General features: G+C 25.2%; 1 long non-coding RNA gene across 1 annotated transcript; it reads left to right on the top strand.

The window, feature by feature from the left end:
* Positions 1-8,647: 8,647 nt before the first annotated feature.
* Positions 8,648-11,197, top strand: LOC106771788. The gene is made up of 3 exons (XR_001376518.2): positions 8,648-8,820; positions 8,963-9,033; positions 11,000-11,197. It is a non-coding gene; the product is annotated as an uncharacterized LOC106771788 (long non-coding RNA).
* The last annotated feature ends 5,925 nt before the right edge of the window (positions 11,198-17,122 follow it).

Genomic DNA, 17,122 nt, shown 5'->3' on the forward strand with positions numbered 1-17,122 from the left:
GGTTTTTTTAATTCCAAGAAAATAATAATTTTTTTCTAATTCAAATATAAATAAATTTCAAAACAAACTGATGTTAAATTTATAAGACAATTTGAAATTAAAAAAAATATATAATACGATCAAAATACAACTCAAAATCATATTTGAGTTTCAAATATAATTCAAAAGCAAACACAAACAAAATTAGATAGGTTAGCGAGTCAACCTGACTCACCATAGATTCAATCCAAATGGTCATAATCTTAGTGGATCGGATTCAAAATTGACCAGTATTAAATTTTTTTTTTCCATTCTAACTCGACTCGAACTCGTGATGGATCAGATTAACTCACGGTTTCCAATTCATTTCAACAACACCACTTTTCACCCACTAAAATAATGAGAAACTCAATTTTGCAAATCATTTTATCTAAATAACTCCGATACCTTTTTTTCTCTTTTCTTTTTAATTATTACACTACATCATTCTAAATAAACACACCATACAAAATAAAATAGAGAATTTATTTCACTAATTTTTAATTATTTCATACGAAACATTTATTTGGGCATGTATAGTTTTGCATGTAATATAAATTCAACAAATATATGTATAGAGGTTTTTGCCAACTGATTCACTAAATAATAAATAGATAAATACTTAAATCAATTGTTTAACTTTTTTATTTATCTTTCAAACGGTGAATAAAAACTATTTTGGTTAGATCAAAATTTCATACTTTTGAATTCTTTTTACAAATAATTAAAGTAATAATAAGATATATTGTAAACATATCCATTAAGTCGTTACTTAATCTTACAACTCATTATGCGCATATTAATCAATATAATGTATATAAAACACGCACCTGATGCAATTATAGCTCTCAACAAAAATAATTTAAACGATAAGTTAACTTAATTTAAAACAATATCATGAACAATATATTACACACGTAAATATAATATCACATGATTGTCAGCATACACAAGAAAACAGGTTATATTATTACTATCATACACATGAAAGAACTATTTTTAACATCTCTAATCAATAATAAATATTGAACCATTCTTAATAAATAATGAAACATTCTTAATAAGAAGTGAGAACTCTCAATCACATTTCCAATATTTTTAATGGATAGTGTAATCGTCTTCAAAAATATCCACATAGATTAAACATTTTTCATCTGTACATGTTTAAAGAGAAGGTAAACCTACTAGATAAATTATATATAAAAATATTTTTTAGATTCTCACCATCTAATTTGTAATCTACATAATTAGATTATCAAATTATGCAGATTGAAATAATATAATCGATAATGTCACCCAAATAAATATTAGAAAAGAGGTTAAAAGAATTCAAAGAGATTTTATATGTGGTTAGAGTCAAGACCACAAGAAAACATGGATATGGAAGATGGGTGGGTTTGAAAAAAATATGTACTAATATATGTAATGTCAAACCAACCTATAGTTTAATGAGAGCAGGATTGGTAGATGTTGAAGATAACCTATTTGGACACTTTTGGAATATTAGAGTTTTACCAACATCCTCACAGTTTGGCAAAAAAAAATTGTTTCCACCATTTTTGTTTACCAAGTTAAGTAAAAAAGGTAAATCTATTTGGAAGTTTACCTGGGTCGTATGGATCATTTAGATGCACATAAATGTCATTTTTTTATGTGTAAGGTGCAGTACGGTGAGAAATGTTTAACTTAGCTCAAGTTTGTGTTTGTTTCAAAGAGTGAATTTGAGGAAAAAGAGAGATTGACATTAGTTAAGTCTGAGAAAATATTGATCATTTGTATAAATAAAAATAAGTAATAATTTAAATTTAAATACTTTTATAAAAATGTAAAGATAAGATAGTAAGAGAATTTATTTCAATAAAAATAAAATCGATGAATAAAAAAATTTAAAAAATTACAAAACTTTATTATTACTTATATTATTATTATTGTCTATATTATTATTAATATTATTACTATTAACTGTATTTTTATTTTTTTAGTTATTTTTATTATTATAATAAAAATATTTTCTATTATTATTTTTTTTATTTCAATCTATTTGTGTTATACTCCCTATCAGTCACCAATCTCCATAAATTGTCGGAATGTTACAATTTATCTTCTATTCTTCCTTAAATCTATTCATTCAATATACAATATAAACCTAGACTAAGATTTTTTATCCATAGGACATGAGTTTAAGGATATTTATAATTTTTTCTTGAAAATATAGGTGAAGAACAAGAGTAAAAAATGCAGGTTTAATTTTTTACTCTCTTTATTGTAGGTGGAATGAAAAATCTAGAAAAAATTATAGGTATTAGGTGCATTACACAGTCTTCTTAAAGTGTAAGGTTCATTGACAAAATCTTAAATGGTAATTTTTTCATTTCCAATGCCCGTTGATCCGCCATCTCACTTGAAGAAAAAGAGATTTTGTTCCATCTTTCTTAGTCTTGTTATTGCTTTTCCTATCAAGATTGTTCAAAGATCAAACTTTTTCAGAATAAAACATAATGGAGAAAAAGTTCAAAGACTCTTGCAAATTTTAAAATTATGCATTAAACAAATACCAAAGGTCATAGTAGTCATATTTAAACTAAAAAGCATATTTTCTACAAAATGTTCCTTTCGAACAGCAAAAAATACACAAATATTTCAAACAAGAATACAGATATCTATATTTTAAACTTACCTTTTATTGGAGATTTATTTAAGAGCAAAACAAAAAATAAAAGATTTTTGTGAGAGCAAAACAAAAAATGAAAACAAATTTTACAAAATACAAAAATAAAACTTTACAAATATACAAATCTGAATTTTACATGATATGTACATTTTTTTTTAAATAAAAGAAACTACCATTGAACTAAATCTTTGACAATGTCGTCAAAAACTTGACGAGGGAATTAGGTCGAGATTCTATATCCATAGAGTTGGAGCTCCAAAATTCTCAACATTCTACTGTATAAAGTTTTAAAAGAGTTGTTTAAATGTGTAATTTATTGTTAAGTACACCAAGCAAGTCAGTTGTAATACAGATAAATGAGAGATAATATGAAATTTGTGTAATAATTAAGTGGGTATTGCTATGGGACATCATAATTTGGCAGAAAACCATTTTCATCGTTTTTGTCTGCCAAGGTTAAGTAAAAAGAGTAAATCTATTTGAAAGTTTCTTTAGATCGTTATTGTATAGACCATTTGTAAGAATAAATGGTTTTTAGGAGTAAAGTGAAGGATGGTGATGAAATGTTTAACTTAGTCTAGGTTAGGCTAAGGTTTGGATATGTATAATTAATAGGAAAAAGTGGTTTTAATAATACTTTTTTAATATTTTTTTTACAACGTATACGTGATAGTTTGTGATGGGTTCATTTTAAATATTTTTTAAAATATAAATTTAAATAGACCAATAAAATAATGACACGTATTCCGTTGTTAAAAAAGTTGTAAAAAAATATTGTCAAAATATCCTCATTATAACTAATAATGTTTCAAATGTGAGATTTTCGTACTTGAATTGGTGTTTGTGTCCACCTTTATGCATTAAATCAATAGGTTTGTAGTTTCTCCCTCTTCATATGTCCCACATTGATGATATGTTGAATGTTGGTTATGACTATAAATAAGTAAAGGTTTTAGATTTTGGTCAACCCTTATCTCTGAATTTATAAGAATAATCTATCCCTAACAGTGGATTAGGAGTTGTGGATGATGCTTTTTTTGCTGCTTGGGTTGCATAATTTTCACCCACATCATATGATACTCTTTTCTGTTAGGTGCTTTGAGATATAGTATGTTTTAGATCTCTTTTGAGGTTACATCCATATACAATACTTTATTTACACTCATCTAATGTGTCATATAGACTTAGGTTAAAGATTATTTTTTACGGTACAGGGAGTATGAAGAAAAAGGAAAAACATATAATCTAATTTTGAAAATATTAAAAATCAACTTTTGGTTTAATATTTTTGTGAAAAATAATGAGTGTTTATTTACTGCAATATGTAAATAGCAGGGTTAAACTGAGAAGAAGATTAAATATAAGAAAAGGTAAGAAAAGGATAAGACAAGACAGAAGAAGAGTAGAGTGAAGAAGAAGGTAAGATGGTCCAACTGTGTTTTCTTTGTTTTTGTTTACTTGAATGGCATTTGATGTAGCATTGGATCTCCTCGGGGCGAGGGAAGATTTTCAGATGTACCGTGTTGTTTTCTATGTCACGTCGTAATCTTTCTTCTTCACCCTTCTCAGTTATGGCTTCGTTATCATCACCGTGCCTTCATTTTTTGCCAAATAAATTCTTGCAGTTCTTGCTGTGAGATGCAGAAGGTGTCTGGTTTCTTATATATGTTTTCTTTGAATTAAAGTTTTGATAATCTCATTTAATGAGTTTTAAAATAGTAGTTTTGGATGTGGTAAAAGGAGCTGCCAAAGTGAAAGAGATGATGCGTGTGGGTTTGCAATGCATGAGGAAGCTTCAAAGCTTCGTCATTGTCTCACTGCACAAGGAAGATTCTTCCATTTATGGCCAAATATTGCATTACTTCTCACGCCACGGAAAGTGCTGTGCCGTTAACACTTGACATTATTTTATCATCAGGTGCTCTGCCTCCTCTGTTTCACAATAATAATTAATAATATTTATAATTTCTCTGCTAAAAGACAGATCATGTGTCTGCTCTTCTTTTCTTTTCTCTCCTGGCATTTAGTTTGCTTTTCGAAAAACCATTAAAAACACAGGTCAACAATTTTATTCTTCAATCTTCAAAATTTAACCTTCATTCAAATAACAAACAAGGGATACTGGTAACTTTTCTTTTTTTTTACACCTCACTTATATCAGGCCTCCAACTTTTATGAATTTTCCTATTTTGTCCCTCTCAGAAGTAGAGATTTTGTAGAAAAAATCTTTAACTATTTTTCCTCTTTAATACACTCATTTCCAAATAAACCCTACACCATTTTTTTCTCTTATTTTAGTTGCTGCATTTCAAAGAACTTCTCCGTATAGATCAAAGCTCCACGCATTTCATTATGCTTTCATTCCGAATTCTTCTTCAAGATACTGCATAAAATAAAATACTGCATTTGAAAATAAAATACATTTTTAAACAATCATAAACTTTCAAAACATGATTATCTCCCGACAATCTTTCTTTATTAACAACAACCACGGCATAAAACATGATCGGCCTAAATACTAAATAAAAAAACAAAAATTTATTCAAGACTAAATAAAACTTAAAATAATTAAAACGTATAAAACATTAAAAACTTAATAATAAATAAAAAATTTAATAACAAAATTAACTACTACATAAAAATTAACATCTACAAAATTAATTAATACATCATAAATAACAAAAAATATTAAAAACGAAATAATAAAAAAAATAACAACATCTTTATTACCACCTAAATATTACAAATTAAATAATGTATATAAAAAATAATATATTACAAACAAATAAAAAAATAAAAGTATTAAACAAATCAAAAAATAATATATATGAATCAAATTAAACAAACGAAAAACTTAAAAACAATGAAAATCGCTCTTTGGAATGCGTTAAAAATATGAAAAGCACCCCACTCTAATCGAAACTTGAAATTCAGTTGAAGATTGTAGAACTTTGAAATGCGGCAAGGCCTAATTGACATTCGAACAACGACACTCTCATAACCAGAGTTTCAGGGTGTTTAAGTTATCAACTCACATCACTGAGCAAATGCCTTGCACTATTGCGAATGTCTTGCATCATCTTTCTCTTCCACGACCCACACCGCACATCCAGCACAACCATCATCGATGTCCAGATAACTGCACACTAAAATACTGTATTACCATGACACAACTTCAAAAGTCAAACTCTCACACAAACAAAAGAACAACTCAACAATGACGAAATGATTATTAAACCATTATGATAGTTGAATAGTTTAATAAATAAAGGGTAAATATGTTGGAAGGTATTGGTGAGATGCAGGGAGAATTTCTCTTTTTACAAATATATTAAATCATTTCATGTAATAAAATAAAACTTTCATCATATTTTTTTTATGAAAGAATTTTAGACTAATTTAACTTTTTGACCTCTATTTTTTTTTTTTTTTACATATTATCGGTTTTCATTTTTAATAATGTTGTAAGAAAATAACCAAGACTGTATGTCCTTCTGTTAAAAAAATTCAAAACACATTTTATAATGACAATTTGAAATTATAGCCAACATATATGTCTCGGTCATTCTAGTTGTTGCAGGACATACTTTGACATCGATTATTTATAAACCAAGACAATACACTAATTAGGCATCAATTATTTATAAACTGAGACGTATACTTTGGTTATTATTACAAAACTGTCACCGTATTTTTATATGTTTCGGCTTTTACAAAATCGAAGCAAAATCTCCTTTTTTTTTTCTACTCGTGATTGTTTAAGAAGATGAAATGAGAAGCAAATTTGCCCATATTTAAGGGTGTTGATTTGGGGGAGGGATGGGAGAAAACATCTTTGATGTGAGAAGGTTATTTAAGGTAAATATTGTATATGATAGATGAATAGATGATACAGGTTACATGGCGTTGACTTTGGGTGGTTTGTGGTTGGAGAAAATTGGTTATATATGGTGTGAGGGAACCAATTCTGCAGGTAAGGAATCGATTATGGCATAGGTGAAATAAATTCTGATATGTAGGAAACTGATTCTTCTTATATGAAATCTATTTTTTTTATGTTGTGTTATACGTTTTAGTTATTATGAAAGATAAATGTATAATATTTTATTTTTATATATTGAAACATTTTTTTTTATCTATCACACTTATTAAAACTTTCACAAACTTTTTCTTTTAAATATATTAATTTTTTCCTCTTCATCTCTAAAGTTAAAAATCATCACAGTTCTTCTCTGTCTCCTGAAATCTATAATTGGAAGTGAACAATTTGTAAATGTCATTTTTATTTCTTTCGTTACCAACCAATGGAAACAGCAAAGTGAATGCCACTTAGTTTTGACAGGACACTAAGGATTTATGAATGCTTCAAATCGTTAAACCCTATGATTTATGATGCTTTCTCACCACATCATAAACTCTTTATTTATTTGATTTTAATTTTATTATTATCATTATTCTTATTTTTACTATTAATTACAACTTTGTTTGACTCGTTTAAATGGGTTATATTAGTATTCAAACATTCATTTTGACGTTTAAGTACTCATTGTCAAAGTGCACATCGTTCTTGTAATCTTTGAGTAATATATTGAGAAATGATTATTTGATACACCTAAACTTTTTACATTTATTTGACATTATTTTTATTTATTTTTTATTATTTTTTTTTTAAAAACTACAAAACTTTACACTTTTTAAATCATTTTATCTTTATATTACGTGTCAAATAAATTTAAAAGTCTATCATAGTATTATTACTCTTAGTATTATTACTCTGATATATTTGTTGGACCTCTTCAATCAAGTTATATAACATGAAAGGAAACGCAGCTTGAATGTGATAATATAATTGTATGGTCATTCATATCAATACCATACATCACTCAAAAGGGGTGAGTCACTCCTAAAAAGTAATATATGCAATTGTTACTGGTAGAAAACTTTTTCTTGAAAAATGTTATAGTTGATAAAACGATATCCATGAAAAAAGTCATGACTGGTGGGCAAAAGTCCAAAAATACAATGGGCCTATGCAGGGCCTTACTTTGCGGACCTAAACCCAATTATTCATCACACCACAAAAACACTCTTAACAGATTCTGAGCGATGAAGCAAAGAGATAAAGTTAAAAAAAATACAGAAAAAGAAATGTAACTTTAAAATTTTTGGTCACATGCTTTTAATTAAAATTCAGTGGTGAATTCTGGCACTGTGCCATAGGCCTGCTGCACCTGCATAAAGATTCATATCTTATGCTTCACTTTTATACTACTCACGTCACTGTGATGCATTAATTATTACTTTTACACATTCTTAATTATTGTTTTTTTAACTAATATAATTATTTTGTTAGAGTATAAATTAATCGATAGAATTTTATGACGACAATTCCTATAAATACGATGATATCGTTGAAGCATCATAATTATAACTTTTTTACGTAACTTTTTATAAACTCGTGCATGCTTTCTGTCTATGGGTTACTGCTTTGCCTTCTGAACAGGAGACAGCGTCGTCCCGTCAATAAAAACCGTTTACACTGGATATTAATGCTGTTCTTTGGATGCGTCCTAAGTTTTTTAAATTTTTTAATCTTGACTTCTTTAACGATTCATAATAATAATCGTTTACAAAATTATATTAACGATGGTGTTTTATTTATTATTCTAAACTTATATTTTTTAAATATAATTCCTTCCTCTCACCACAACTTTTTAATTAATTCACTATTCATTTAATTAATTCACTATTCATTTCCAATCACTTTTTTAATTAACAACCTATATTTGTGTAAATTATAAGACTTTCATATTTATACTAGTTATAACGGCTATAGGTAAGGCCTTGTAAAAATTAAAGCCAAAGGTGTGTACACGTGGTAGCCTAACATTGGGTAAAGTTTCAAAAATAAAATTTTAATAAAACACTTATTCTAGGTTACAGCTCATTCTCCTTTCCTTATCGTTCACCACCAAACACACCTCTCCCTCTTCTTCTTTTTCTTCATTCCTCCACCTTCCATCTATCATAACTCAAAATCTAACCGTTTGTTTATCAAATTGAAGCTACCTAAACGTTCAGGACTCCAAGAGCTACGTTTCTACCGATTGATTTTCCGTTTCATCCAACGGGTAAGAAAACCCCTTTCTCCATTTTTCCCTAGGATTGTAAACATGCAATTTCTTGCTACAAGTAACCCATTTCGTTTTCTTCCATAATCTAGCTTCTAGTTGGTTCTAAAATTCGTTCTCCATCATCAATTGATGATTTTAGGTGATTCTCACACTTTGGGTTCAAAGTACGTGGTTTAGGATTCTTCCTTGAGTTGGCCGGACGCACTAGAGGTAAGGGGAGCTAGTTCTATTTCTTATTTTTATTGTGTAATGTGAATGAATGACAAATTTTGAAGTGGTATGTTGTTAAAGGCATGAAATTGGTTTTATTGACTTGAAATGCATGTATGGAAGTGGGTGTGTTATGTGAATTTGGTGATTGATGGCTATGAACTGTCTAGAATGATTTTGAAAGATGAATTATTTATGTTGGAACTATTTTGGTGTGAAAAATCTGTTGTGGTGTTGTTAGGAAGAAAAATCAAGTGTCTTAGGGTCAATTTAGGTCATTTAGAGGAAGTAAGGTAGTGATTTTGAGCAATTGAGGTCTGCAACATATTTGGACTATTGGGACAGTTTTATCCACTGCATTGTGACTTGTTTGAGTTACTAAATTGGTAAAAATAGGTGCAAAGAGGTAAGATTGAGTTTTTGGTCTCTATGTTGGTGAAATTGGAGTTATTTGAAGAGAAGGGAAGTAGTGAATTTGAGAGGTAGAGGTCTAGGACTCTTTTGAACTGTTGAGGCAGCTTAGGCAAGTTAATTATAACTTGTTAGAACTATAAAATTGGTTAAAATGAGGTTCTAAATGGTAGAAGTGGAGTTGAGTCCTTAGGTTGAGGAAAAACTAGTGTTTTGGGTGAGTTTAGAGGAAGTGAGGTAGTGGTTTTGAGCTCTAGGGGTTATAACTTGAATTAGGCAGTTAAGACAACTTATGTAAGTTCAAAGTGACTTGTGAGAAGTGTCAAAATAGCCAAGAAGAGTCCTCAGGTGTTAAATCTAGGTTTGAGCCCATAAGTTGAGAAAATTGAGGTTTTTGAGTGTAAATCTATGCATAGTTGTTAGGAATTGAGGTTAGGAATGTTTATACACCTTTAGAAAAGTTTAAATACACCTAAATTTCGAGTTATAATGATTAGAAATTCATAAAAAGGTCTAAAACGGAACTTAGGGGTGTGAGTTGTGCAAAATCTGCATAAAACCTGCAGAATCCACGCTGGGCGCCACCTAACTGGCGTTGGGCGCCATTTGGTTTTGTTTCCTGGCGCTGGGCGCCACCTGAATGGCGCTGGGCGCCATTCAGCACACTGTTTCTGCTGTCGTTTTTGTTTTTGACGTTTCGGGAGTTCCGGACGTCCGTTTTGGGCGTTCTGGGGGTTTTTAACCCTTCCGGAACCATTGGTGAGGGTCCCAAGGCTGTTTGAATTACTTAAGTATTGATAATTAAATATCATAAAGAAATTTGTGGTAATAAGTGATGGTTTTGTGAAAGTATGTAATGTATGAGTCGTTTTATGACATGGTCGATGTTGTGTGATGGTGTGGGTTTGGTATGAGCCAATATAGTAAGAATCTACTTGAATGACTATGAAATTTTATGTTTGATGAAGCAAAGTGGTTTATGAGGTACATTATTGATTCAAGAGGAATATCAGGTGATTTAAAGTGGTCGGATTGAATATGAAATTAAGATCTCTCGGTGAGATCAGTTAGTGTATTGAATATATGTAAGAGGCTTCCACTATGGGGGGTTATCCCTAACACTCTAACGGTCTTTCATTCTCACTTAGAAAGGATTGACGCGTGTGGTGAGAGTAGTGGGAGGTCCTAGGGTAGGCGCTATCACTGGAGGTCTATTTCGCGGTAACGGACCAGCCTTGTGTGTGGTCGGGTGAAACCCCTCGGCAATGGCTTTGCAAAGCAGTAGAGGCCACCACAAGTGCACAACCCGTCCCAGCTCTATATACATTCTATGTTCGGACGTGTCTAGGAGTCTTAACATGACATGATGTTTGCTTTAGTGAGTTTTGTGGAATGAATGTTTATGTTTATAATGACTTACATGTTTAAGTGTGTATGTACGTTCTTGCAATGAATTGTATGATTGTTTGAGACCCAGCTCACCCTTGCACTTGTATGTTTGTATGTGTTTGACTTCCCCCTTGCGATGATCATCCAATCCTTTGGATGTGAGTAGTAGGTGATGAAGTACCCTTGGAGCATGCGTGGGAGACTGAGGAAGATCCAGCCCCTAATACTTAGGGCGTTTATTAGTTCTTATTTCAATAGCTTGTTAATTTTTGGAAACACTCTCTAGGCATCCTTCGATCTTTAGTTTATTATGTATTTTGGAGAACTTTGGAGAACTTGTACTCAAGTTTTATTTCATTTTAATTTCCACTAAATTTCGAATGACTGTATAAATATTTAAATATTGTCATCTTTATCTCTTAATTGCTTTCACATATTGTAATAGCTGAATCCTATTATATTATATGTGAATATGATATTTGGGATGTCACACTATACTCGATAATTACATTATACTGAATCTTTCGTTAAGCATCTTAACTCACATAAATAATTATAAAAATATAATTGTGTTTACCGTGTTTTATCAATGTTACTTTTAAAAATACAATATAAATTCACATAGAGGAATTAAATATATATATATATATATATATATATATATATATATATAATAATTACATAATTATAGTCCATTACTATTAAATACATTATTACAATAAACTCTTTTTTTTTATGAAACGAGTTAATTTAATTTGAAAATTATGAATATTGTTTGAAAAAACTTCAAATGAAAAGTGTTAAAAACGAAGTGATGAAAACATTTACTAATTTTCTAACATTTGAAATAGCTCAACCTACTCAACAGATACAAAACTATCTCTAGACTCACAAAGTATAAATTTCTTTAATAATTTTTAATGTAATGATTAATGAATTTTAAAATAACAACACAACTTAGATATTAAAATTTATAATAATGTCTAACATAATTTTATTTTATTGTGAACAATAATTTATCTTTATTAAGTGGTAATACTGTATTTTCACTAATTTACCCATGAGTTATGTTTTAATCAGTGAAAAAAAAAAGGTTACATAAGTTTCGGTTTCTGGCAGGCAACCTATATAACTTAACCAATGGTTGACTTTTTATTGTTTGAAAGTGAATTCAACGAATATAAATCGAACTTGAGAACGTGAATTATGCATGTGCTAGTTCAAAATATATATATTTTTTAAATCTCTGGATATAATTAAGATATATATCTCAATGAAATTGAACACTGACTTTTAAGTTAAAAGATTTGTTGTGATAAATATATTATAAATGAGGATACTTGGACATCTATTAATATCTCAAAATAATAATAATGTTTTAATCAAATTTATTTAATTTTTTATTTAAAATTCTAATATAAATTATATTATTAAAATGGGTGGTAGGATGAATGTAAATTTTGTTAAAAGGTTTTTAAACTATTATTATCTCCTTTTCATCCTTAAAGTAAAAATCACATTCATCTCATTTTTATGTTTAGTGGACATAAAACTTTTGTTTCATCTCGTTCCTACTATATAATGAGTATACATAATTTGTCCATACCTTTTTTTCTTTTAACTATTTTCAAATTAATTATTTTTTTAAAAAGAATATAAAAACAGTAAAAAAGAACATATTATATCAACAAATATTTTACATATATAATGTAGAATATTTAGAAGAAAAATTATAACAATGTAAATTTTAAATCAAGAGTAATTAATAAAAATTGAATAAAAATGAAATAATCATATAAAATATTACACAATTTTAAGTATAGAAAAATTTTATAACTGCCAAAACATTTATTAATTTTGAATACATTAATGAAACAAGGTTCACAAAGTTCAAAAATATTTCTAAAAGAATATAAAAAGAAAACGAGTATCAAAGTTTGTAATATTTCAATGATCTCTTTATATCATTTTTCCTAAATTATAATGAAATATATATATTTTTTATACATTAAAAAAATTATAATATACCAATTAAATGAACTTACATGTAAAAAAATTAAACTTATTGAATAAAGTGAAAAACTATGTATAAGATTAATATCTCTTGTGTTGAATATATACATAAAATTCTCTATTTATAATATAATAAATATGGGTTAAGTTCAAAATATAAATAAGAATTAGTAAAAAAAATTTAACTAAAAATATAAAATAAATATAAAATAAAAAATATCATAATAATTTGAATGTAAATATTGATAACGATATTAAATTATTATTTTATAGTAAATAAAACATCTTAATATAACTTATTTGTGCAATTAAGTTGATGAGAATGAATTAGAAAATAAAAAATATTATTACAATATTGTAAATAATGAAAAATAAGAATTAAAAATATTTAAAAAAAGGAAAAAATATCAAATGTGCGTCCTAAAAATAATTTGATATATCATAAAATTAAGGTTTAATTATTTAAATAATTCCTATTTTTGGTGATATTTTTCTTCTTTCAATTGGATTCCATTTTTAAAAAATTGAAGCAATTAAGTTCTTGCCGTTAGTTTCGTACTAATAACATTAAAGAAAGTGTTGTTTGTCTACTCATTACTTTTTTAAAAACTTTATTTTATTTTATTTTAATTATTTTCATTTTATTTTTATTTTTTCGTAAAATAAATGTCACATGTCAAGCTCACGACGTGTCACATGACAATGATAGTGCAACGTGACATTTACAGTAACACGTGTCATTGTCAGATCACCTGTCGTTACATTTGTCACAACTTAATCTTAAAATGGGTGTTTCATCCTCCACCTCCAAGATTTCATCCTCAAACTTTTTCAAAAATTTATTTTTAACTTTAGTAAATATCTTTTTTACTTTTCACTTTATATTTAAAGTAAGGAGGTTTCATCCTACACCTCCAACACTTCATCGTGTATCTTCAACTTTTTAAAACTTTATTTTTTAACTTTAGTAAATATATTTTTTACTTCTTATCTTTTTGTTTAAAGTAATCCTACGTATTTTTAACTCTACACCCTTTTAAATTTTTTTAAAAACTTTGTCTTTTATTTATATTTCAATAACTCTTTAATTTAATTTAAGAATCTAATATTGTTTAATATTTTTTCATTTTTTAATAGTTATTAAAATATAATTTATATTATTATAATACTTATATTACTAAAATTAAAATTAAAATAATTAAAATAAAATTAATAAAATAAAAATAATTATATAAAATCTGATTTAATATATATAAATATATTAATTTATAATACATTAATAAATAAAATTTCGAAATTTTTAGATTCTTAATTATTATTATTTTTATTTTAATTTTTTAATATCAGTATATAATAATATAAAATATATTTTAATAGTTATTTAAATATAAAATATATTAAATAATATTAAATTTTCAAATTAAATAAAATAATTAATAAAGTATAAATAGAAAACAAATCATTAGAAACATTTTTATCGGAATTAGAAATCCGACAACTATGTTATCAAATATCAATATCCATGATTTTTTTTAAATTTTATTTTTTATTTAAAATTCAATAATAACTTATTTTTTTATATAATACTTATATTATAAAAATTAAAATTAAAGTAATTAAAATAAAAGTAATAAAAGCAAAAATAAATGTATAAAAAATTATTTAATATATATAAATTTTCTAAATTATATTAAAATATTAAATTAATAAAATAGGATTTCAAAATTTTTACATTTCTTAATTATTATTATTTTTATTTTAACTTTTCTAATATTAGTACTGTAATAATATAAATTATATTTTAATGTTTATTTAAATATAAAATTTAGCAAATAATAATAAATTTTTAAATTATATTAAATAATTAATAAAATATAAATAAAAAACAATTTTTTAAAAACATTTTCTATCGGAATTGGGATAACTATGTTATCGGATACCAATATCCGATACTTTTTTTTCTAAATTTTATTTTTTATTTAAAATTCAATAATAATTTAATTTTTTGTATAATACTTATATTATAAAAATTAAAATAATTAAAATAAAAGTAATAAAAATAAAAATATTTATATAAAAACTTATTTAATATATATATACACTAAATTATATTAAAATATTAAATTAACAAAATAGGATTTCAAAATTTTTACATTTCTTAATTATTATTATTATTATTTTATTTTTTCTAATATTAATACTGTAATATTATAAATTATACTTTTATAATTATTTAAATATAAAATAAATTAAATAATTAATTAATAAAGTATAGATCAAAAATAAATTTTTAAAAACATTTTCTATCGGAATTGGAAATCCGAGAACTGTTATCGGATATCAGTATCCGATATTTTTTTTTTTAAATTTTATTTTATATTTAAAATTCAATAATAATTTAACTTTTTATATAATACTAACACTAAAAAAATTAAAATAAAAGTCAAAATAATTATATAAAAACTGATTTATTATATATAAATATACTAAATTATATTAAAATATTAAATTAATAAAATAGAATTTCAAATTTTTTACATCTTTTAATTATTATTATTTTTATTTTAATACTTTTAATATTACCACTATAATAACATAAATTATATTGTAATTGTTATTTAAATTTAAAATATATTAAATAATATTNAATTTTTAAATTAAATTAAAAAATAATAAATTATAAATAAAAAACAAATTATTAAAAAAAATTGTGTTTATATATCTGATGACTTTTTCTTAAATTTTATTTTCCATTTAAAATTTAATAATAATGTAATTTAAATGAAAAATTGTATTGTAATTATTATTAAAATATGAAAAAATACTAAATAATATCAAGTTTTTAAATTAAATTAAATAGTTATGAAATTATAAATAAAAGATAAAATTATAAAAGTTTTGTTAAAAGGGTGGATGGTTAAAGATGTGTAAAGTTACTTTAAATATAAAATAAAAAGTAAAAATAATATTTACTAAAATTAAAAATAAATTATTGAAAAAGTTGGAAGTGCATAATGAAATCTTTGAGATGGAGATGAAACACTCTCTTATAATTTTTATTTTGTATGGATATTTTTATTTGATCTCAAATTAATATTTTTCAAAATTAAAGAATTTTATAACTCTTCAAATTCAAACAAAATTTAATTTATGTATAAATCATTACAAATTTTTTTATACAAAATAATATTTTTATTAGAAAAATAAAAATAAAAATCCGAACTAAGACACACTTTTATCTAAGTAGTATTGACAAAAATAATTTAATTGCATAAAAATTTTAAAAAATAAAAACTAAATTAAGACAAATAAAAATGGATAAATTCATTTAAAAATTTTATACAAAATTAAAGAACAAATAAAATAATTGAACCTGAAAAAAAATTAACATTTAAATTATAAATAATTTTATGAAGGTAATTAAAAAAAATAATTTTAGTACTTTCTCAACAATTCCTTATAAAGTTAAACACAATAGGACAGCATTTAAATTTCCTAATTAAAATCCAGTCAGAATAATATTTAATAAAATAAAATTTCACATCATTAATTTGTTAATTTTTTTTTATTTGTTATAAGTATATTTAAAAAATATAATTAATTTCTATATAATCAATTAAATATAAATATAAATAAACTTAATTTTGTTAAAAATATTTAATAAAAATATTTATATACTTTTTTATATAGATTAAATTTTGTCGAAGCAAAACTTTTTAATTTTAAAAAAATCATGACTAAATTAAAACAAAATAAAAATATAAAAATTAAATTGAGATAAATACAATGACAATAATTCTGTTATTTCTATATGATACAATGTTAACTTGACATATAGTAAAAGTTTTATTTTAAAAAAAATAAAATAAAAATAAAAATAAAAATATGGAAAAAATAAAAAAAACACGAGGTGAGACATGACACGTCTTTAACCGTGTTGTTTGAATAATTAAATCTAAAATTAAATTGCAGAAAAAAAATATAACTAAATATATTATAAGATAGAAAATTCCTTAGAAATTTAAAAAAACTTTAAAACACTTGAAGATAGTTAAGTCATTGATGCTGTGTTCACATGCATAGATAATACTATCTAAGTTTATGAAGACAGAATTACTAAATATACAATGTTCGTTTTCGTTGATTTAGAAGTTTACATAGTAATGATTTGAGGGATTATTAAAAATTTCAATCTTTTCATTTTGTGCAGTTTTGAAATGATTTGGGAGAAAACGTGAATATATAGCCTTTTTGCACTTTCGTGTATGAAATCTAA

Source organism: Vigna radiata, chromosome 8 (assembly GCF_000741045.1).
Source record: "Vigna radiata var. radiata cultivar VC1973A chromosome 8, Vradiata_ver6, whole genome shotgun sequence".
NCBI classification, from domain to species: Eukaryota; Viridiplantae; Streptophyta; class Magnoliopsida; order Fabales; family Fabaceae; genus Vigna; species Vigna radiata.